Raw genomic sequence first — 25,597 nt, forward strand, 5'->3', positions numbered from 1 at the left:
TAGTAAACTGCAATTTGCCATTGTATAGAATAATAATTATTGAACTCAAATAAGGAATGTTTTAGATAGTGAAAGCAGCTTTATTCAAGCAGGAAAATTCTATGGAAGACATAGACTGTACTTCGGTTTTGAAGTAAGACAATGCAGCAAATTCTTACATTATAATTCAACTCATAGGTATAGGTAGACAATATCTCTCAGAAACTCAAAATTTAGCAGTGTAATTAAAAATATTTTCATTTGGGGTCATATAAAATACGACTATTTTCTTATTCATCACATAAAGAATAATCAAAATGTATTATCTTACTCTGTGAAAACATATTTTACTTTATAATTTATACAATCTGTTCACACATTAAAAATTATGACACTTATGAAACTATATTCTCAGGAGCATAATACTATATCTATTATAATTGAACTATTTTTTAACTAAATAATTGATTTCATCATTTCTTTCAAGTAGTCAGTTTTGTTCAAAAACTATAACTACAGCTCCATACATTTTATTAACATGCCAAGTCCTGAAAATTTATCTCACACATAGCTCATAGAAAGCCTTATTGAAAACATTTGTTTCTTACAATGTGATCTGTGAAAAATACCACATTTAAAATACTGCATTCCTGAAATTGATAAACGAACAGATTTGTAGAGCAGAAATTCTAGCAGGAAATGATAGCTTGGAAGGAGGCCCTAAGTTGGCTGAAATTGCTATATAACCTAAAAATATAGACAGAATAAGACAAACTAGACCAAGATTAAAAGGAAAACATTTTTTTCCTTTATACATTTTAGAATTTTCTCATTTGTTTGAAGTAAACCAAACCATCTGGGCCATATTTTTAAAGGCATGTTTCACTAGCTGGTTTCTTAGGGTATAAATAAAGGGATTCAGCAAAGGGGCAACTGAGGTATTGAGCACAGCTACTCCTTTGTTTAAGGTCACTCTGTCATTGGCTGGTGCTTTTATGTACATGAAGATGCAGCTTCCATAAGAAATGGAAACTACAATCATGTGGGAATAACAGGTAGAAAAGGCTTTGGTCCTTTGTTGGACAGAAAGGAATTTGAGAATTTTCTTGGTGATATAAGCATAGGAGAGAATCACTAACATCAGTGCGGCCATCAGTGTCACCATAGTCAAGAGAAAAGACATGAGCTCTAGGAAATGTGTATCTGAACAAGAGATCTGTAGGATGGGAGAAGAATCACAAATAAAATGATCAATGACATTGGAATCACAGAATTCCAACTTGAGTCCTAAGATCAATGGAGGAAAGATCATCTGGAATCCAGTTGCCCAAGAGCTGAGTACAAGTTGGTGGCAAACTCTATTGCTCATGAGAGTGGTGTAATGGAGGGGTTTACATATGGCCACATAATGGTCATTAAGACATAGCAGGTAGAATGTGAAATTCAGTGATTCCCAGAAAAAAAAAAAAAAAACTGAGTCATACAACTCATATAGGAAATAGTTCTGTCCTTGTGACAAGGCTCACCAAGAACCTTGGAATGCAAACAGTTGTGAATGAAATTTCTAAAGAGGAGAAATTGTGTAGAAAGAAATACATCGGTGTCTTAAGGTGGGAATCTAGCAGAGTGAGAAGGATAATGGTTAAGTTTCCTGTCACACTGAACACATATTTGAAAAAATAGAAAGAGAAAAACTACAATCTGGAATACAGGGTCATCTGTCAGACCCAAAAGAATGAACTCTGCATTGAGTGGTTCCCCATTTTTCTCATAGGGGTTTTATCAAACCTAGAGAAAAAGAGCTTAAAAAAATTAATAGGATTGGATGTGAGAGTCAATAAGAAAAAAAAAAAGATGAGAGAGAAGCTAACATGAAATTTATGCCAACAATATGCTAAGCACCGTGTTTGGGAATGTACATAAATTTTCTTGTTAATATCTGCAAACCCCTCTATGAGTAGAGTATTACTATCCCCACTTTTTAGAGAAAGAAATTGAGGCTTAAAATTTTTTTCTGAGGTACATATCTATATCTCAGCTTTTTAATAGAAATATGTTGAATCTTTAGTGAAGATAAATATTATAAAGACACAACAGATAAAATCCTTCTGAATCCCTTGGGTGAGATCTAAGCATTTATATTTCTACAAAGTTTAAAGTTCATAGGCAATGAAGATGTACTGTGTTGGTAATTCAGTGGGATGTTGAACCCAAAGCCTTTTACATTCAACACCTTTGCTACTTTCAACTTTATCATAATGAATATCCACTACAAGGTCTTAGTCTTAAATGCATGAATAAATTTAGAGTGTTTGTGAATTCACTTAAAATCTATGGAAATTATATATGAAGAGGGCATATATAGTTTTTTTTTTTTTAATCTTCTGCATGTCTTCTTAGCCTCCTTGTAGATAAGATGTAGTACTTCCATACGAAGTTTACCATTTACATGATTCCTAACAGATAAAATTACTGTAAAACTTTCAATTGATGGTAATAATGCTTTTTCTCAACATGTCCAAATAGTCAGCTTTCTTTTAAAATCTATCATATATTGTATCTAAAATTTCTTACCATTCTATGTTTCCTTTCCTTTCTTTAGTTTCTATGTCAGAATTTAAGCCTGTATAGTACAATTATGTGTTGCTTCCTTAATAGCTGTCTCTTAGGGTGATTTAAAAAGATAAACTCTGGTTCTTTGAGAGGATAAATAAAATTGACAAACCATTATCCAGACTCAACAAGAAACAAAGGGAGAAAAATCAATAAAAATAGAAATTAAAATGGAGAGATCACAACAGACAACAAAGGATCATAAGCGACTACTACCAGCAATTATATGCCAATAAAATGGACACCTTAGAAGACATGGACAAATTCTTAGAAAAATACAGCTTCCAAAACTGAACTACGAAGAAATAGAAAATCTTAACAGACCATCACAAGCACGGAAATTGAAACTGTAATCAGAAATCTTCCAGCAAACAAAAGCCCAGGTCCAGATGGCTTCTGAATTATACCAAAAATTTAGAGAAGAGCTGACACCAATTCTACTCAATCACTTCCAGAAAATAGCAGAGGAAGGTAAACTTCCAAACTCATTCTATGAGGCCACCATCACCCTAATACCAAAACCTGACAAAGATGCCACAAGAAAAGAAAACTACAGGCCAACATCACTGATGAACATAGATGCAAAAATCCTTAACAAAATTCTAGCAATCAGAATCCAACAACACATTAGAAAGATCATACACCATGACCAAGTGGGCTTTATCCCAGGGATGCGAGGATTCTTCAATATCTGCAAATCAATGTAATACACTACATTAACAAACTGAAAAATAAAAGCCATATGATTATCTCAATAGATGCAGAGAAAGCCTTTGACAAAATTCAACATCCATTTATGATAAAAACTCTCCAGAAAGCAGGAATAGAAGGAACATACCTTATCATAATAAAAGCTATATATGACAAACCCACAGCAAACATTATCCTCAATGGTGAAAAGTTGAAAGCATTTCCCCTAAAGTCAGGAACAAGGCAAGGGTGCCCACTTTCACCACTACTATTCAACATAGTTTTGGAAGCTTTGGCCACATCTTTCAGTGCAGAAAAAGAAATAAAAGGAATCCAAACAGGAAAAGAAGTAAAACTCTCACTTTTTGCACATGACATGATCCTTTACATAGAAAACCCTAAGGACTCCACCAGAAAATTACTAGAGCTAATTAATGAATATAGTAAAGTTGCAGGATATAAGATCAACACACAGAAATCCCTTGCATTCCTATACACTAATAATGAGAAAATAGAAAGAGAAATTAAGGAAACAATTCCATTCACCATTGCAATGAAAAGAATAAAATACTTAGGAATATACCTACTTAAAGAAACAAAAGACCTATATATAGAAAATTATAAAACACTGGTGAAAGAAATCAAAGAGGACACTAATAGATGGAGAAATATACCATGTTCATGGATTGGAAGAATCAATATAGTGAAAATGAGTATGTTATCCAAAGCAATCTATAGATTCAATGCAATCCCTGTCAAGCTACCAACGGTATTTTTCACAAGCTAGGACAAATAATTCCACAATTTGTATGGAAATACAAAAAACCTCAAATAGTTAAAGCAATCTTGAGAAAGAAGAATGGAACTGGAGGAATCAACCTGCCTGACTTCAGGCTCTACTACAAAGCCACAGTCATCAAAACAGTTTGTTACTGGCAGAAAGACAGAAATATAGATCAATGGAGCAAAATAGAAAGCCCAGAGATAAATCCACGCACCTATGGACACCTTATCTTTGACAAAGGAGGCAAGGATATACAATGGAAAAAAGACAATCTCTTTAACAAGTGGTGCTGGGAAAACTGGTCAACCACTTGTAAAAGAATGAAACTAGGACACTTTCTAACACCATACACAAAAATAAACTCAAAATGGATTAAAGATCTAAGCCTAAGACCAGAAACCATAAAACTCCTAGAGGAGAACATAGGCAAAACACTCTCCGACATAAATCGCAGCAGGATCCTCTATGACCCACCTCCCAGAATATTGGAAATAAAAGAAAAAATAAACAAATGGGATCTAATTAAACTTAAAAGCTTCTGCACCACAAAGGAAACTCTAAGCAAGGTGAAAAGACAGCCTTCAGAATGGGAGAAAATAATAGTAAATGAAGCAAGTGACAAACAACTAATCTCAAAAATATACAAGCAACTCCTACAGCTCAACTCCAGAAAAATAAATGACCCAATCAAAACATGGGCCAAAGAACTAAATAGACATTTCTCCAAAGAAGACATACAGATGGCTAACAAACACATGAAAAGATGCTCAACATCACTCATTATCAGAGAAATGCAAATCTATGAGGTACCATTTCATGCCAGTCAGAATGGCTGTGATCCAAAAGTCTACAAGCAATAAATGCTGGAGATGGTGTGGAGAAAAGGGAACCCTCTTACACTGTTGGTGGGAATGCAAACGAGTACAGCCACTATGGAGAACAGTGTGGAGATTCCTTAAAAAACTGGAAATAAAACTCCCTTATGATCCAGCAATTGCACTGCTGGGCATACACACCAAGAAAACCAGAATTGAAAGAGACACCTGCACCCCAGTGCTCATCGCAGCACTGTTTATTATAGCCAGGACATGGAAGCAACCTAGAAGTCCATCAGCAGATGAGTGGATAAGAAAGCAGTGGTACATCTACACAATGGAGTATTACTCAGCCATTAAAAAGAATACATTTGAATCAGTTTTAATGAGGTGGATGAAACTGGAGCCTATTATACAGAGTGAAAGAAGCCAGAAAGAAAAACACCAATACAGTATACTAACGCATATATATGGAATTTATAAAGATGGTAATGATAACCCTGTATGTGAGACAGCAAAAGAGACACAGATGTATAAAACAGTCTTTTGGACTCTGTGGGAGAGGGAGAGGGTGGGATGATTTGGGAGAATGGCATTGAAACATGTATAATATCATATATGGAACGAGTCGCCAGTCCAGGTTCAATGCACGATACTGGATGCTCTGGGCTGGTGCACTGGGACCACCCAGAGGGATGGTATGGTGAGGGAGGAGGGAGGGGGGTTCAGGATGGGGAACATGTGTATACCCGTGGTGGATTCATGTTGATGTATGGCAAACCCAATACAATATTTTAAAGTAATTAACCTCCAATTTAATAAATTTATATTTAAAAAGAAATAAACAAACAGAAAAGTAAGCAGTGGTACATCTACACGATGGAGTATTACTCAGCCATTAAAAAGAATACATTTGAATCAGTTCTAATGAAGTGGATGAAACTAGAGCCTATTATACAGAGTGAAGTAAGCCAGAAAGAAAAACACCAATACAGTATACTAATGCATATATGTGGAATTTAGAAAGATGGTAATGATAACTCTGTATGCGAGACAGCAAAAGAGACACCGATGTATAGAACAGTCTTCTGGACTCTGTGGGAGAGGGAGAGGGTGGGATGATTTGGGAGAATGGCATTGAAACATGTATAATATCATATATGGAACGAGTCGCCAGTCCAGGTTCAATGCACGATACTGGATGCTCTGGGCTGGTGCACTGGGACCACCCAGAGGGATGGTATGGTGAGGGAGGAGGGAGGGGGGTTCAGGATGGGGAACATGTGTATACCCGTGGTGGATTCATGTTGATGTATGGCAAACCCAATACAATATTTTAAAGTAATTAACCTCCAATTTAATAAATTTATATTTAAAAAGAAATAAACAAACAAAAAAGTAAGCAGTGGTACATCTACACAATGGAGTATTACTCAGCCATTAAAAAGAATACATTTGAATCAGTTCTAATGAAGTGGATGAAACTAGAGCCTATTATACAGAGTGAAGTAAGCCAGAAAGAAAAACACCAATACAGTATACTAATGCATATATGTGGAATTTAGAAAGATGGTAATGATAACTCTGTATGCGAGACAGCAAAAGAGACACCGATGTATAGAACAGTCTTCTGGACTCTGTGGGAGAGGGAAAGGGTGGGATGATTTGGGAGAATGGCATTGAAACATGTATAATATATGTGAAATGAATTGCCAGTCTAGGTTTGATGCATGATACAGGATGCTCGGGGCTGGTGCACTGGGATGACCCAGAGGGATAGGATGGAGAGGGAGGTGGGAGGGGAGTTTAGGATGGGGAACACGTGTACCCCTGTGGCAGATTCATGTTGATGTATGGCAAAACCAATACAATATTGTAAAGTAATTAGCCTCCAATTAAAATAAATAAATTTATATTAAAAAAAAAAAAGATAAATGGAGAAGGCAATGGCAACTCACTCCAGTACTCTTGCCTGGAAAATCCCATGGATGGAATTGTCTGGTAGGCTGCAGTCCGTGGGGTCGAGAAGGGGTCAGACATGACTGAGCGACTTCACTTTCACTTTTCACTTTCAAGCATTGGAGAAGGAAATGGCAACCCACTCCAGTGTTCTTGCCTAGAGAATCCCAGGGACGGAGGAGTCTGGTGGGCTGCCGTCTATGGGGTCGCACAGAGTCGGACATGACTGAAGCGAATTCACAGCAGCAGAAGCAAAAGTTAAAATTTGATCTAATCCAGAGGGTTTGTGTGAATATCACAATAATTTCCAGAATTAAATGAGGAAAGATTTAGAGTAATTAATGATATCTTCTGTGTCAAATGCTGCTTAATATTATTGTCTGCTAAATGAAAATAATCTGTTCTTCTTCACATATATTCTCATTTAATAAGTATCTTAATAACTTCTATTTTTAATTAATGAATGGATGTATTTTTTTAAGAGGATATAATCGTGCAGAAGAAATTGATAACTAAAATGTGGCCAAATTTTGATTAGAAGTGAGGATGTCTCTTTTTTGAGATCATTTTATTAGTCTTCTTTTCTCAACTTTTTCATTGTTAAGTTTATGCAGTTAATAAAAACCCCAATGGACAGATTTAAATCATTTTATGAATAGACACCATTTATATATGATATATTTCTATACAAAAAAGATGAAAAACAATTATCCAGAAAGAAAAAAATCAAACTGCTTATAAATATCTGCCTTTGATTTCCAGAAAATTACCTTAATTCACAATTAAAACAAAAGATCCAACCTCTAAAGCACTTACCTTATTTCCTGCATTGTCCTGTATTTTTGCCTAAGACGTGAAAAGGGAGAGAAAATGGATTATCAATCTACTCAAAGTCTAAACAATATTATTTCATCAAGAAATTGAAAGAAAAATAGCTTTTAAGTTATAACTCAATGCCAAAATGTGGAATGTATTCTATGCTTCTGTAAAATTTCTGCTCCCACCTCACTCTTGTATGAAAATGTAAACTGAGGCCAACATTCTGGACTTGGGTAGTAGAAGCTACTTTATTTGATTTTAGCCAAAATAAGATAAATTCTCTAGAATTTACGTGAATAAGTCCAAATGATATCATATATATTATTAGTATAATACATTCTTATATTCCTTACATGTTGAAATAGAATTAGAAAAAATCCAGGCACTTTTGACAAAAGTGTTGGCATATCCTCCAAATAGGGAGATGTTTTATAGTTAATTTCACACACTAATTGAAGAGGCTTTCTTTTATAATTTATTTACTTACTTACACATTCAAGGGATTCACTGAGAAGGTAAAAGATGCAAAACTACACAAAGAAAAGTTACCCTTGGGACTAATGAACAGAACACACTAATTATATGCAATAAAACTGACTTGTATAGCATATTATCATACAGTGTGAAGGGCGTATCACCTATAGAGAACTGAGGTTATTAAACATCTCTAAGACAGCAAACAAGAACAACTGGTGGGTCAGGATCATAGTCATTATTCAGTGATTAGCTTTAGTATTTAAGGTTAAAGGTATACAAATTTTGTTAGTTTTACCACATTCACAAAATTTTTCATTCAGTCAATCCTTGTTGAGATGACTGAAAAGTTACTAATTTTATCATGAATTGTGGCATGCTCCAAGCTGATTAATTTGGGTATCAATGACCTTAGTATGTAAGACTCAACTTAAGTAGAGCAGTATTTAAGACTCTAAGAAACATGACTGAGTGAAAGGAGATATGAGGTTAAATGGTGATGTAAGAATTGTATCCAAGGAATGTAAAAACTATATGACACTTTTAGTGACTCAAGAAATTAAGGAAGAATCACATTCAGACATTAGTAACTTTATGGTATTTCTTCCAGGTGTGTTAAAATAAAAACGTTAAAGGTAACGGTATTCCTACCCTTGACTTACCATGTATGAGAGAAAGAGAAACCCCATGAAGTGAAAAAAACCCAGCATTATCCCACTCACATACACTCAAAGAGAATGGCAAGGGTTGTATACCCCTATCTTGCCCCCTCTCTCCTCTCTTCCCCCTGGTAACCACTAGTTTGTTCTTTAATTGTGTAAGCCTGTTTCTGTTTTGTTATATTCGTTTCTTTCATTTTATAGATTCCTTAAGAAAGTGATAGCATACAGTGTTTCTCTTTCTGTGGCTGACTTATTTCACTTAGCGTGATACCATCCCAGTCCATCCACCGTGAGATATTACCTCACACCTGTGTCAGAATGGCTATCATCAAAAAGACCATAAAAAAACGTTGGGGGAATTAAGACAAAAGGGAACCCTAGTACACCGCTGCTGAGAATGTGAATTGGTGCAACCATTCTGGAAAATGGTTTTGTGGTTCCTCAAAAGACTAAAAATAGAACTGTCATATGATCAATCAGTTCCACTCCTGGGTATTTATCTGAAGCAAATGAAAACACTAATTTGAAAAGATACTTGCATGCCAATATTTACGGAACATTGTTTACAACTGCCAAGATATAGATGCAACCTAAGTGTTTATCAACAGATGAAAAGATAAAGAAGGTGCTGTATATATATGCATACAATAGACTAGTATTTAGCCATAAAATAAAGAGATGTTACTTTTGAAATACTAGCATTTATATACAATTTAGAAAATGAAAAAAAGATATTATAATCCCTTTTCTCTGAACAAATTTTGATGTCCAAGAGGAAGGGATGGGGGTGGCAGGAGGTGGTAATGAGTTACACTATTCTTGTTTAGGTTTTATTTTCTCCAGCTTTATTGAGATATGACTGACATATACAATTTTGTAAATTAAGTTGTACAATATGTTGATTTCACACTTGTATGTTGCAAAATGATTACCACCATAGAATGAACTAACAACTCCATCACATTACATAGTTACCGTCTCCTTTTTTGAGGTGAAATCATATAAGATCTACTTTCTTAGCAACTTTCTTGTATATCAGATCAGATCAGATCAGTAGCTCAGTTGTGTCCGACTCTTTGTGACCCCATGAATCACAGCACGCCAGGCCTCCCTGTCCATCACCAACTCCCGGAGTTCACTGAGTCCATCGAGTCAGTGATGCCATCCAGCCATCTCATCCTCTGTCGTCCCCTTCTCCTCTTGCCCCCAATCCCTCCCAGCATCAGGCTTTTCCAATGAGTCAACTCTTCGCATGAGATGGCCAAAGTATTGGAGTTTCAGCTTTAGCATCATTCCTTCCAAAGAAATCCCAGGGCTGATCTCCTTAAGAATGGACTGGTTGGATCTCCTTGCACTCCAAGGGACTCTCAAGAGTCTTGTCCAACACCACAGTTCAAAAGCATCAATTGTTCGGCACTCAGCCTTCTTCACAGTTCAACTCTCACATCCATACATGACCACAGGAAAAACCATAGCCTTGACTAGACGAAGCTTTGTTGGCAAAGTAATGTCTCTGCTTTTGAATATGCTATCTAGGTTGGTCATAACTTTCCTTCCAAGGAGTAAGCGTCTTTTAATTTCATGGCTGCAGTCACTATCTGCAGTGATTTTGGAGCCCAGAAAAATAAAGTCTGACACTGTTTCCACTGTTTCCCCATCTATTTCCCATGAAGTGATGGGACCGGATGCCATGATCTTCGTTTTCTGAATGTTGAGCTTTCAGCCAACTTTTTCACTCTCCACTTTCACCTTCATCAAGAGGCTTTTTAGTTCCTCTAATACAGTATTATTAACTATAATCACCATGCTGTACATTACATCCTCAGAATTTATTTGTTTTATTACTAAAAGTTTGTACTCTTTGACCCAACGTCTGCTTATCTTTGCAAGAACATATAATGGAGAAAAGACAGTCTCTTCAATAAGTTGTTCTGGGAAAACTGGACATATACATATAAAAGAATGAAATTAGAACCCTCCCTAACACCATACCATGATCAAAATGGACTGAAGACCTAGATGTAAGGTTAGACACTATAAAACTCTTAGAGAAAATCAGAAGCAGAACACTCTTTGATATAAATCACAGCAAGATCTTTTTTGACCCATCTCCTTGAATAGTACAAGTTACAATAAAGCAAAAATAAATAAATGGGATCTAATGAAACTTAAAATCCTTTACACAACAATGGAAACCATAAACAAAACAAAAAGACAACACTCAGAAATAGAGAAAATATTTGCAAACAAAGCAACTGAAAAGGAATTAATCCCCAAATATACAATTAGTGCGTGCAGCACCTTACCAGAAAAAAAACAAAACAAAACAAGCAAACAAAAAACAAGAACAAACATCCTAGTCAAAAAATGGCCAAAAGAATTAAGTAGACATTTATTCAATTAACAGATACAGAAGGCCAACAAACACATGAAAATATGTTCACCATCACTTAAGTATTCAGTTCAGTTCATTCACTCAGTCATGTCCGACTCTTTGCTACCCCATGAACCACAGCAGGCCAGGCCTCTCTGTCCATCACCAACTCCCAGAGTTCACCGAAACCCATGTTCATTGAGTTGGTGATGCCATCCAACCATCTCATCCTCTGTCGTCCCCTTCTCCTCCTACCCTCAATCTTTCCCAGCATCAGGGCCTTTTCAAATAAGTCAGCTCTTTGCATCAGGTGGCCAAAGTATTGGAGTTTCTGCTTCAGCATCATTTCCTCCAAAGAAATCCCAGGGCTGATCTCCTTCAGAATGGACTGGTTGGATCTCCTTGCAGTCCAAGGGACTCTAAAGAGTCTTCTCCAACACCACAGTTCAAAAGTATCAACTCTTTGGCTCTCAGCTTTCTTTATATTTCAACTCTCACATCCATACATGACCACTGGAAAAACCATAGCCTTCACTAAATGGACCTTTGTTGACAAAGTAATGTCTCTGCTTTTAATATGCTGTCTAGGTTGGTCACAACTTTCCTTCCAAGGAGTAAGCGTCTTTTAATTTCATGGCTGGAGTCACCATATGCAGTGATTTTGGAGCCCAGAAAAATAAACTCTGATACTGTTTCCACTGTTTCCCCACATATTTCTCATGAAGTGATGGGATTGGATGCCATGATCTTAGTTTTCTGAATGTTGAGCTCTAAGCCAACTTTTTCACTCTTCTCTTTCACTTTCATCAAGAGGCTCTTTAGTTCTTCATTTTCTGCCATAAGGGTGGTGTCATCTGCATATCTGAGGTTTTTGATATTTCTCCTGGCAATTGATTCCAGCTTGTGCTTCCTCCAGCCCAGCATTTCTCATGATGTACTCTGCATATAAGCTTAAATAAGCAGGGTGACAATAAAAAGCCTTGACATGTTCCCTTTTCTATTTGGAACCAATCTGTTGTATTAGAGAAATGAAAACAAAACTACAGTGAGGTATGATCTCATTCCAGTCAGAATGCCCACAATAAAAAATTCTACAAACAATATATGCTGGAGAGAGTGTGGAGAAGACAGAATGCTCCTACACTATTGGTGGGAATGTAAATTGATACAGTCACTATGGAGAACAATATGGAGATTCCTCAAAAAATTAAAAATTAAACAAACATATGGCCCAGCAATCCCACTCCTGGGCATATACTTGGAGAAAATAATAATTAAAGAAGATATGTGCACTTGAATGTTCATTGCAGCACTATTTACAATAACCAGGGCATCGAAGTAACCCAAATGTCCATCCAGAGAGGAATGGAAAAAGAAGATTTGGTATATATATACAATGGAATATCAGCCCGAAAAGGAATGAAACAGTGTCATTTGCAAAGACATAGATGGACCTAGAGACTGTTATATAAAGTGAAGTACGTCAGAAAGAGAAAAACAAATATCATTTAATATCACTTACATGTGGAATCTAGAAAATGTTACAGATGAACTTATTCTCAAAGCAAAAATAGAGACACAGATGTAGAACACAAATGTATAGTCCTACTATGGGGTGGGGGAAGGGATGATGAGTGAATTAAGATATTGGAATCTACATATACACACATTATATATAATATAGATGACATCTATAATATAGATGACTAATATAGATGACTAGATATAGATGATATCTAGTGTATAGCACAGGAAAACTGTATTCAATAACTGGAGTAGGGTATTAAAAGATGAGTAACACTTATTCTTAAATATGAACTAATATTGATAACAAAAAGAAAGCATTACCATTCAGCATAAGACACTGTCAATAGTATCCTTCAAGTTAGTCCAAAACAAGAAAAAGAAAGTAAAAAATCAGGCTGAGTTACAGCTTTGTTTGGAACTATTCTCTGGATGTCAATTATTTGTGGACATTAAAAGAAAAACCAATATTGAATATGTGTGTTAACCTATAATATGCAGTAATAAAAATGTACTTAATACTCCTTTAAAGAAGCTGAGATAGTAAATTTTATTTTATATGTATTTAGTCAAAATTGTAAAAAAATAAAATGAGAAAGTATCAACAAAAACAAATATATATTGAGGATAATCACAGAATAAAAAGAAACACAGGTCAATTCTCTTCACAAGATGTTGAAAAGAATGAGCAATTTTGAAAACTATGAAAATTAAAAATAAAATATTTAACTGTAAAAGTGAAGTTGTTCTGACTCTTTGCCTGCCAGGCTCCTCCATCCATGGGATTTTGCAGGCAAGATTACTGGAGTGGGTTTCCATTTCCTTCTCCAGAGGATCTTCCCAACACAGGGATTGACGCCAGGTCTACCTGCATTATAGACAGACGCTTTACCATCTTAGCCACCAGGGAAGATCACCATTTAATTGTACTACTAAACAAAAATAGATTGTAAAATATAATATTATCTCATTTAAAAGTATAAAGTATGAAAAATGTCATAATCAGAAAAATATGAATTCTTTCTGAAATGTAACTTGAGATTCTATTTCAGGAAAATCCACAAACAAGTTGAAGACCAGTAAAAAAAACTGGGGAAAATAGTCACAACCCACATAACAGTCAATATGTCAATATACACAGAAGTAATAACAGTAATGCTCACTTTTTTGTGGCATCTTTGTCTGGTATCAGGGTGATGGTGGCCTCATAGAATGAGTTTGGGTATTTACTTTCCTCTGCAATTTTCCTGAAAAGTTTGAGCAGGATAGCTGTTAGTTCTCTAAATTTTTGGTAGAATTTACTGTGAAGCCATCTGATCCTGGACTTTTGTTTATTGGAAGATTTTTAAAATTATGATCTCAATTTCCATGCTTGTGATGAGTCTGTTAAGACTTTCTATTTCTTCTGGGTTCAGTTTTGGAAGGTTATATTTTTCTAAGAATTTGTGCATTTCTTCCAAGTTTTCCATTTTATTGACATATAATTGCTCATAGTCTCTTTTGTATTTCCGTGTTGTCTGTTGTGATTTCTCCATTTTCATTTCTAATTTGATTGATTTGATTCTTCCTTTTTTTTTCTTGATGAGTCTGGCTAACAGTTTATCCATTTATCTTCTCAACAAGATTTTAGTTTTGTTGACCTTTTCTATAGTCGCCCTTGTTTCTTTTTCATTTATTTCTGCTCTGATTTTTATGATTTCTTTCCTTCTACTAACTTTGGGGTTCTTCTGCTCTTCTTCTAGTTGCTTTAGGTAATAAGTTAGGTGGTTTATTTGATGTTTCTCTTATTTTTTGAGGTAGGCTTGTATTGCTAGGAGTTAACAAGGCCCAAGGATGGGGAAGCCTGGTGGGCTGCCATCTATGGGGTCGCACAAGAGTCGGACACAACTGAAGTGACTTAGCAGCAGCAGCAGGAGATGGGAGAAAGGGGAGGACTTACAAAGGTTGGAATAAACAATGGATAGGAGGCACAGTGAGGATTTGTAGTTCCGGAGGGAAATAGGTCAAAGATTAGAAGGTAATGAGTTATAAAATCTATATGATAGAAGGATTGAAGATATTGGTAAAGATCTAGTTTATAGCCAGGTCTAGTTTATAGCCAAGGTCTAGTTTATAGTCAGGCCAATGAGAGCTCAAATAAGAAGTTATACCCAGTGGAATATTACTCAGCTATAAAAAATAACACATTTGAGTCAGTTCTAATGGGGTGGGTGAAATTGGAACCTATTACACAGAGTCAGAAAGAAACACCAATATGGTATATTAACGTGTATATATGGGATTTAGAAAGATGGTAATGATGATCCTATGTGCAAGGCAGCAAAAGAGACACAGATGTAAAGAACAGACACTTGGACTCCATGGGAGAAGGTGAGGATGGAACGATTTGAGAGAATAGCATTGAAACATGTATATTACCATATGAAAAATAGATGAATGGTGCAAGTTTGATGCATGAAGCAGGGCACACAAAGTTGGTGCTCTGGGACAATCCAGAGGGATGGAGTGGGGAGGGAGAAGGGATGGTGGTTCATGATGGAGGGATATGTGTGGACCTGTGGCTGATTCATGTTGATGTATGGCAATAATGTTCGTAGGTCTGGTGCTGTATAGAGCAATATTGCATAGGCACCTGGAATGTTAGGTCCATGAATCAAGGCAAATTGCTGCTACTGCTGCTGCTAAGTTGCTTCAGTCGTGTCCGACTCTGTGCGACCCCATAGACGGCACCCCAACAGGCTCCCCCGTCCCTGGGATTCTCCAGGCAAGAATATTGGAGTGGGTTGCCATTTCCTTCTCAAATTGGAGGTGGTCAAACAGGAGATGGCAAGAGTGAACATCAACGTTTTAGTAATCAGTGAACTAAAATGGACTGGAATGTGTGAATTTAACTCAGATGACCATTATATCTACTACTGTGGGCAAGAATTCCTTAGAAGAAATGGAGTAGCCATCATACCCAACAAAAGAGTCTGAAATGCAGTACTTGGATGCAATCTCAAAAACGACAGAATGATCTCTGTTCGTTTTCAAGGCAACCTGTTCAATATCACAGTAATCCAAATCTATGCCCCCACAAGTAATGCTGAAAAAGCTGAAGTTGAATGGTTCTATGAAGACCTACGAGACTTTATAGAACTAAAACACAAAAAAGATGTCCTTTTCATTATAGGGGACTGGAATGCAAAAGTAGGAAGCCAAGAGATACCTGGAGTAACAGGCGAATTTGGCCTTGGAGTACAAAATGAAGCAGGGTAAAGGCTGACAGAGCTTTGCCAAGAGAACACACTCATCAAAGCAAACACCCTCTTTCAAGAACAGAAGAGAAGACTGTACATGTGGTCATCACCAGATGGTCAATTATGAAATCAGATTGATTACATTCTTTGCAGCTATCGATGGAGAAGCTCTATTCAGTCAGCAAAAACAAAACTGGGAGCTGACTGTGGCTCAGATCATAAGTTCCTTATTGCCAAATTCAGAATTAAGTCGAAGATAGTAGGGAAAACAAATACCATTCAGGTATGACCTAAATCAAATCGCATACATTTATACAGTAGAAGGGACAAATAGATTCAAGGGATTAGATCTGATAGAGTGCCTAAATAACTATGGATGGAGGTATATGACATCGTACAGGAGGCAGAGATCAAGACCATTCCCAAGAAAAAGAAATGCAAAAAGGCAAAATGGTTACCTGAGGAGGCCTTACAAATAGCTGAGAAAAGAAGAGAAGCAAAAGTCAAAGGCGAAAAGGAAAGATATACCTATTTGAATGGAGAGTTCCAAAGAATAGCATGGAGAGATAAGAAAGCCTTCCTCAGTGATCATTGCAAAGAAATAGAGGAAAACATTAGAATGGGAAAGACTAGAGATCTCTTCAAGAAAATTAGAAATACCAAGGGAACATTTCATACAAAGATGGGCACAATAAAGGACAGAAATGGTACAGACCTAACAGAAGCAGAAGATATTAAGAAGAGGTGGCAAGAATACACAGAAGAACTATACAAAAAGATCTTCATGACCCAGAAAACGACAATGGTGTGATCACTCACCTAGAGCCAGACATCCTAGAATGTGAAGTCAAGTGGGGCTTAGGAAGAATCACTATGAACAAAGCTAGTGGAAGTGACAGAATTCCAGTTGAGCTCTTTCAAATCCTGAAGATGATGCTGTGAAAGTGCTACACTCAATATGCCAGCAAATTTGAAAAACTCAGCAGTGGCCACAGGACTGGAAAAGGTCAGTTTTCATTCCAATCGCATAGAAAGGCAATGTCAAAGAATGCTCAAACTACGACACAATTGCACTCATCTCAAGTGCTAGTAAAGTAATGTTCAAAATTCTCCAAGCCAGGCTTCAACAGTATGTGAACCATGAACTTCCAGATGTTCCAGCTGGATTTAGAAAAGGCAGAGGAACCGGAGATCAAGTTGCCAGCATCCGTTGGATCATCAAAAAGGCAAGAGAGTTCCAGAAAAACATCTATTTCTGTTTTATTGAGTGTGTGGATCACAGCAAACTGTGGAAAATTCTGAGAAAGATGGGAATACCAGACCACCTGACCTGCCTCCTGAGAAATCTGTATGCAGGTCAAGAAGCAACAGTTAGAACTGGACATGGAATAACAGACTGGTTCCAAATCAGGAAAGGAGTATGTCAAGGCTGTATATTGTTACCCTGCTTACTTAACTTATATTTAGTGTACATCATGTGAAATGCCGGGCTGGATGAAGCACAAGATTGCTGGGAGAACTATCAGTAACCTCAGGTATGCAGACTATATCAACCTTATGGTAGACAGCAAAGAACTAAAGAGCCTCTTGATGAAAGTGAAAGAGGAGTGTGAAAAAACTGGCTTAAAACTCAACATTCAGAAAACTAAGATCATGGCATCCCATCTCATCACTTAATGGCAAATAGATGGGGACAAAATGGAAACAGTGAGAAACTTTATCTTTTTGGGCTCCAAAATTACTGCAGATGGTAATTGCAGCCATGAAATTAAGACACCTACTCCTTGGAAGAAAAGCTGTGACCAATCTAGATCAGTTGGTCAATCTAATACCTGGATCAATCTAATATCTTAGCATGTTAAAAAACAGAGATATTACTTTACCAACAAACGTCCATCTAGTCAAAGCTATAGTTTTTCCAGTAGTCATATATGGATGTGAGAGTTGGACTATAAAGAAAGCTGAATGCTAAAAAATTGATGCTTTAGAACTGTGGTGTTGGAGAAAACTCTTGAGAGTCCCTTGGATTGCAAGGAAATCCAACCAGTTAATCCTAAAGTAAATCAGTCCTAAATATTCATCGGAAGGACTGAGGTTGAAGCGGAGGCTCCAATACTTTGGCCACCTGATGCGAAGAACTGACTCACTTGAAGAGACTCTGATGCTGGAAAGATTGAAGATGGGAGAAGAAGGGGATGACAGAGGATGAGATGGTTGGATGGCTTTACCGACTCAATGGACATGAGTTTGAGTAAGCTCTGGGAGTTGGTGATGGACAGGGAGGCCTAGTAAGACATGACTGAGAAACTGAACTGACTGAACAGAACTATAAGGAGGGCTTCCCTCGTAGCTCAGCTGGTAAAAATCAGCCTGCAATGCAGGAATTCACGGTTTGAATTCTTGGGTCGGGAAGATCCCCTGGAGAAGGGATAGGCCTACCCATTCCTTCTTCATTTTTTCTCGATTTGTTTTCTCCACTAATCTCCCATAGCCTTTTGGGTACCTACTGACTTGGGGAGTTCATCTTTCAGTGTCCTATCTTTTTGCCTTTTCATAATGTTCTTGGGGTTCTCATGGCAAGAATACTGAAGTGGTTTGCCATTCCCTTTTCCCGTGGGCCACGTTTTGTCAGAACTCTCCACTATGACCCGTCCATCCTGGGTGGCCCTACACTGCATGGCTCATAGTTTCATTGAATTAGACAAGGCTGTGGTCCGTGTGATCAGGTTGGTTAGTTTTCTGTGACTGTGGTTTTCATTCTGTCTGGCCTCTGATGGAGAAGGATAAGAGGCTTATGGAATCTTCCTGATGGGAGAGACTGACTGAGGGGGAAACTGGGTCTTGTTTTGATGGGCGGGCCATGCTCAAGAAATCTTGAATCCAATTTTCTGTTGATAGGCAGGGCTGTGTTCCCTCCCTGTTGTTTGACCTGAGATCAAACTATGGTGGAGGTAATGAAGATAATGGTGATCTCCTTCAAAATATCCCATGCGTGCACTCCTGCACTCAATGCCCCTAACCCTGCAGCAGGCCTCCACTGACGCATGCCTCTGCTGGAGACTCCTGGACACTCACGGGCAAGTCTGGGTCAGTCTCTTTTGGTCTCTGCTCCTTTCTTCTGGGTCCTGGCTCACAAAAGTTTTTGTTTGAGCTCTCCAAGAGTCTCCCCAGTTCTGTGTTAAGTTTTGGCAGCTCTATGGCGGGGTTAATGGCGACCTCCTCCAAGAGGGCTTATGCCATATCCAGGTCTTCTGCACCCAGAGCTCATGCCCTGAGGCAGGCCACTGCTGACCCCTACCTCCACAGGAGACATTCAAACACAGTGCTGGCTCAGTCTCTGTGAGGGCTCTGGGTCTTGGTGTGTACAAGGTTTGTTTGAGCCCTCTGAGCATCTCTGGCGGGTATGGCATTTGATTCTAAATGCAATTTTGCCCCTTGCTGGGGCTTTTCCTTTGCCCTTGGATGTGGGGTATCTATTTTTGGTAGGATCCTACACTCTCCTGTCGAAGGTTGTTCAGCAGCAAGTTGTAATTTTGAAGTTCTCACAGGAGATGAGCACGAGAGATGATTATTATATGGCCCTATAGTTATTAAAGTCAAAAATTACAAAAGTATAACTGTGGAAAACTGTGGAGAAATAAAAGTTAAAATATGTAAATATTGCTAGTTGGAAAAATGTGGAGAAATGAAAGTCAAAGTAAGTATACTATTGCTATCAAGTGGCATAAATAGGATTCTAAACTATTTTTATTGATTCAAAATGGAACTCTTTGTCTAAGTAAGTGTGTCTGCAGAGGCACCAATAGTATTTCAAGGAATAACCCAAGGAATACTACCCAGCATTAAAATTGAGCAAGATATATGTCATATACAAAGTACAAAGTTAAAAGCAAAATATAATTCATTATGCTACTGCTGCTACTGCCAAGTCGCTTCAGTCGTGTCCGACTCTGTGCGACCCCAGAGATGACAGCCCACCCGTCCCTGTGATTCTCCATGCAAGAACACTGGAGTGGGTGGTATTGATAAATGATATCAATTGTAATTTGATAAAATACTAAAAATATGAAATTAAATATAAAATTAGTGTACTGATATATGAAATAAAGAGGAAGCAAAAATTTAAAAAGAAGTACAAGCAATAGATCTTCAATCTCATTGAGAAAAGCCTGCCTCCAGGCACTCTTCTTGTTACTAATCATCTTGCTGTGACTTATGTCAAAGAGGTACTGCCTATATTTTCCTCTAAGAGTTTTATAGTTCCTGGCTTTACATTTAAATCTTTACTCCATTTTGAGTTTATTTTTGTGTATTTTGTTAGAAAATGTTCTTGTTTCATTCTTTTACATGTTGCTGTCTAGTTTTCCCAGTACCACGTACTGAAGAAGCTGTCTTTTCTCCATTGTATATTCTTGCCTCCTTTGTCAAAAATATGTGCCTATAGGTGCATTGTCAGGAGCTGCGTTAGGTATTACTGACAAAATGGAGGCATAGCCCCAATGCCCTCTCCTCATTCTGCAGGCACGGCCCTGGGATGAAGGAGTTAGGTCTTGTGATTCTGACTTGTTCTTTCCTTTCTTCGGTTGAGTTGGCTGGAAAGAATATTAAGGTGCTTATTGTTCTTGAGAGAAGCATGAGAAAGCACAAAGCCTTCTGCTGTTGTGCCCAGAAAATAATCTATAAAGTAACTATTGGCATTTGTTCAAGGATCTTTACAAAGAATGTTCCAGGATGAGCATGTAGGCCGCAGCTTGAGGCCATGGGAAGGACTGTTATCTGAGACCTGTTTGTGAGGGGAATGTTTATGGCAAAAGAAGTTTGCTGAGCTTAGGGTTTAGGAATAATTAAGAATAGCTAGAAACCTTTTTAGGAGATAGTGATCTTAAGACGCTAGGGGCAAATAGGATTTAGAAAGATAAAAAATAAACTGAGGAATGTAGCATGAGTTACAATGTAATCACAAGTTAAGTATAAGACACATAAGAGGAAGTAGATAATAGATAGTAAAGCTGATTCTGAGAGAATTGCTGAAGCAGGAACTCTGTTTGTAGGGCAACAATGATTTCTGGAGACAGTAACTCTGGGTGGGGGAAACTAAAAATGTCAAACCTCTGACCTAATGCTTTGGTCAAAGTATAAAAGAAAACTTGAAGCTTGAAATAAACATGTAGTCCCGTACTTCGAGACAGAGGCTACATCATTGTCTGCCGACACCGCTCATCCCTCCAGGCTGATTCCCTGGCTGCTGGAGATGGACTCTGGCAGTGCATATATTTATCTCCAGGCTTTCTCTCTTGTTCCATTTGTCTCTATTTCTGTTTTCATGCCAACACATAGTATTTTAATGACTGTAGCTTTGTAGTATAGTCTGAAATCAAGAAGCTTGATTCTTCCAGTTCCATTTTTGCTTCTCAAGATTGCTTTGGCTATTTGCAGTCTTTTGTGTTTCCATACTAATTGTGAAATTTTTGTTCTAGTTCTGTGAAAAATGCCATTAGCAATTTTATAGGAATTTCAATGACTCAAAGTCATTCAAAGTAATTCAAAGATTACTTTAGGTAGTATAATCATTTTCACAATATTGATTCTTCAAGTGCAAGAACATGGTATAGCTCTCTATCTGCTTGTGTCATCTTTGATTTTATTCATCAGTGTCTTATAGGTTTCTGCATACAGGTCCATTGTCTCTTTAGGTATGTTTATCCCTAGGTATTTTATTATTTTTGTTGCAATGGTGAGTGGAATTGTTTCCTTACCTTGTCTTTATGATATTTCATTGTTAGTGTATAGAAATGCAAAGGCTTTCTCTGTGCTAATTTTATATCTTGTTACTTTATTATATTCATTGATTAGCTCTTGCAATTTTTGATGGAATCTTTAGCGTTTTGTATGTTTAGTATCATGTTATCTGCAAATAGTGAGAGTTTTGCTTCTTCTTTTCTAACTTGGATTACTTTCATTTCTTTTTCTCCTCTGATTGCTGTGGCTAGGACTTCCAAAACTATGTTGAATTTAGTGGTGAGAGTGTGCACCCTTGTCTTGTTCCTTATCTTAGAGGAAATGCTTTCAGTTTTTCACCATTAAGAATAAAGTTTGCTGTGGGTTTTTTGTATACGGTCTTTATTACGTTTAGACAGGTTCTTTCTGTGCCTATTTTCTGGAGAATTTTTATCATACATGGTTATTGAATTATGTTAAAAGCTTTTTCTGCATCTATTGAGATGATTATATGGTTTTTATCTTTCATTTTGTTGATATGGTATATCACATTGATTGATTTGCATATATTGAAGAATTCTTGAATCCCGGGATAAATACCACTTGATCGTGACATATGATCATTTTAATGTGTTGCTGGATTCTAGTTGCTAGAATTCTGTTGAAGATTTTTGCATCTATGTTCATCAGTGATATTGGCCTATAACTTTCTTTTGTGTGTGTGGTATCTTTGTTATCTTCTCAAAGAACCAACTTTTAGTTTTTTTGACCTTTGTTATTGTCTCCTTTATTTCCTTTTCATTTATTTCTGCTATGATCTTTAGGATTTCTTTCTTTCTACTAACTTTGGGTCTCCCCCGCCCCTCTTCTTTTTCTAGTTGTTTTAAAGTGTAAGGTTAGGTTGTTTATTTGATGTCTCTCTTGTTTCTTGAGGTAGGCTTATATTGCTATAAATTTCCATCTTAGAACTGCTTTTGCTGTATCCCATAGATTTTGGACATGGTTGTTTTCAGTGTCATTTGTTTCTAGGTATTTCTTTTATTTCCTTTCTGATCTCTTCGTTGACTTGTTGGTTATTTAGCCTCCATGTTTTTGTGCTTTTTACAATTTTTTTCCCCCATAGTTGATATCTAGTCTCAAAGTGTTGTGGTCAGAAAATATGCTTTATAAGATTTCAGTTTTCTTGCATTTACTGAGGCTTGATTTGTGACCCAAGATGTGATCTATCCTGGAGAATGTTCAATGTGCCCTTGAGAAAAAAGTGCATTCTGGTTTTTTTAGATAGAAAGAATGTCCTGAAAATATAATTAGGTTCATCTGGTGTGAGATTCAAGGCTTGTGTTTCCTTATTAATTTTCTGTCTGGATGATCTGTTGAATTGATTTCTCCATCATTATGTAGTATCCTTCCTATCTCTTATAAAAGTTTTTTTTTTTTTCTTCTTATAACAGTTTTAATTTTAAAGTCTCTTTTTTCTGATTTGGGTATTGCTACTTCATCTTTCTTTTGATTCACATTTGCATGGAATATCTTTTTCCACCCTCTGATTTTCAGTCTGTATGTGTCCTTCATCAGAAGGACTAGCTTTCAGCTAGAGAAGCTTCTTTAGCATTTATTGTAAGGCTGTTTGGTGGTGCTGAATTCTCTTAGCTTTTGTTTGTTTATAAAGCTTTTGATTTCACTTTCAAATCTGAATGAAATCCTTGCTGGTAGAGTAATCTTGGTTGTACGTTTTTCTCTTTCATCATTTTAAATATATCCTGCTACTCCCTTCTAGCCTGCAGTGTTTCTGTTGAAAAATCAGTGGTTAGCCTTTTAAGGATTCCTTTGTATGTTGTTTTTGTTTTTCCCTTGCTGCTTGTAATATTTTCCCTTGTGTTTAATTTTTGTTAGTTTGATTAATATGTGTCTTGGTGTATTTCTTTTTGGGTTTATCCTGTATAGGACTCTCTGGGCTTCCTTGAGAACTAAGACCTTGGGAACTTTTTCCCTTATAAATCACACTGCTTATTCCCCCTACATATTTCTATCTTCATGTTAGCCTTTTGCAATGCTGTGGCATTTTCCTCTTTGTTTTTCTTGTTAAGAAAACTATTCATTTTGAGATATTTTTTATTTTTCACCCTTTTTTGGGTATTTTTTCTGATTTTGCTTTTGATATATTTGACTGCTTTTCTTATAGTTCTTTACCAGCTGTAGCTATTCCTAAATATATCATATCTTTTTCACATACATCTATTTATCTTTGCTTTTCTATTTTTTATTTTGCCTTTCTGTTTTACCCTCTTTTCCACCTTTCCTTTTCTCTCCCCTCTCCTGTATTTTTCCTCTTTTTTATTGTCCCTGTTTTCCTTCACTGTTTCTTTTTTCACCAAGTAAGTTAAATCGTTGAGCTCTCTTCACTATCTTCCACAGTTGACACTCTGTGCAGGTTCAGTTTTCTAGATTGAACGTTAGTTAGCTCTGCTTTTAATTGGTTGATATCACTTTTATTTTCTTTGTTCACCAAGCCAATCTCCTGTACTCTTTTGTTTAGAATACTTTGGTTATAACTATGTGTTGAAGTGTGCATATATGTCCCATTATTTCTGTAACTGCCTGCTTGATCTCCCACTAGAACACAGGCACAAATCACCCCTAACAAGAAGTCAACACAAACCACTCAACCAACCTTTCCCTCAAAGGGAAAAACCAAAAAGAAGAAGGAATACAACCCTAAAAGAAAAGGAGACCTCAAGTGGAGCAAGTTAGAAAAAAAAAAAAATACAGAGAAATACAGTACAAATGAAAGAACAAGGTAGAAACTCAGAAGACTAGATGAACGGAGAGGAAATAAGCAATCTGCCTGAAAAAGAATTTGGAATAATGATATTAAAGATGATCTGAAGAGTTGAAAATAGAATGGAGAAAATTCAAGAAATAACACAGTTAATACAATCACCAAGGACATAGAAGAAATAAAGAATAAACAAACAGAGATGAATAACACAGTTACCGAAATTAAAAATACTCTCAAGGAACCAACAGCAGAATGACTGAGGCAGAAAAACAGATAAGTGAACTGGGAGATAGAATGGTAGGAACACCAGATGAAGAAGAGAATAAAGTAAAAAGAACGAAAAGAGTTGAGGATAGCCTCAGAGACCTTTGGGACATATTAAATGTACCAACATTCAAGTTATTGGGTCCCAGAGGAAGAAGAAAAAAGAAAGACACTGAGAAAATTTTTGAAGAAACTATAGTTGAAAACTTCCCAAACATGGGAAAAGAAATTGCCAGACAAATCCAAGAAGAGAATCCCTTATAGTATAAACCCAAGGAGAAACACATCGAGACACATATTAATCAAGCTAACAGAGATTAAGCACAAAGAAAGAATATTAAAAGCATCAAGGGAAAAGCAATAAGTAACATACAAGGAAAAACCCATATGATTAACAGCAGATCTTTAAGCAGAAACTCTGCAAGCCAGAAGGGAATGGCAGGGTATATTTAAAGTACTGAAAGAAAAAAATTACAACCAAGATTACTATACCCAGCAAAGATCTCATTCAAAATTAACAGAGAAATCAAAAGCTTTACAGACAAGCAAAAGCTAAGAAACTTTAGCACCACCAACCAAGCCTAAGAAGACTTACATAGCCAATAACACAAGAGAAAGGAAAGACCTACAAAAACAAACCCACAACAATTAAGAAAATACAAATAGGAACATATATATGTTCCTGTATATATATCAATATATATATATCTATATATATCTATATCTATATCTATATATATCAACAGTCACCTTAAATGTAAATGGATTAAGTGCCCCAAACAAAAGATAAACAGACTGACTTAATGGATACAAAAACAAGACCCATATACATGCTGCCTTTGAGAGACCCATTTCAGACCTAGAGACACATACAGGTGAAAGTAAAAGGATGAGAAAAGATATT

At 36.7% G+C, this 25,597-nt stretch overlaps 1 pseudogene; it reads right to left on the minus strand.

The window, feature by feature from the left end:
- Positions 1-808: 808 nt before the first annotated feature.
- LOC147372114 (olfactory receptor 6C76-like) lies at positions 809-21,709 on the minus strand (annotated as a pseudogene).
- Between the last annotated feature and the right edge of the window lie 3,888 nt (positions 21,710-25,597).

This window comes from Bos grunniens, chromosome 5 (genome assembly GCF_055505025.1).
Source record: "Bos grunniens cultivar Pamir isolate PY7600 chromosome 5, Bosgru_T2T1.0, whole genome shotgun sequence".
Lineage (NCBI taxonomy): Eukaryota > Metazoa > Chordata > Mammalia > Artiodactyla > Bovidae > Bos > Bos grunniens.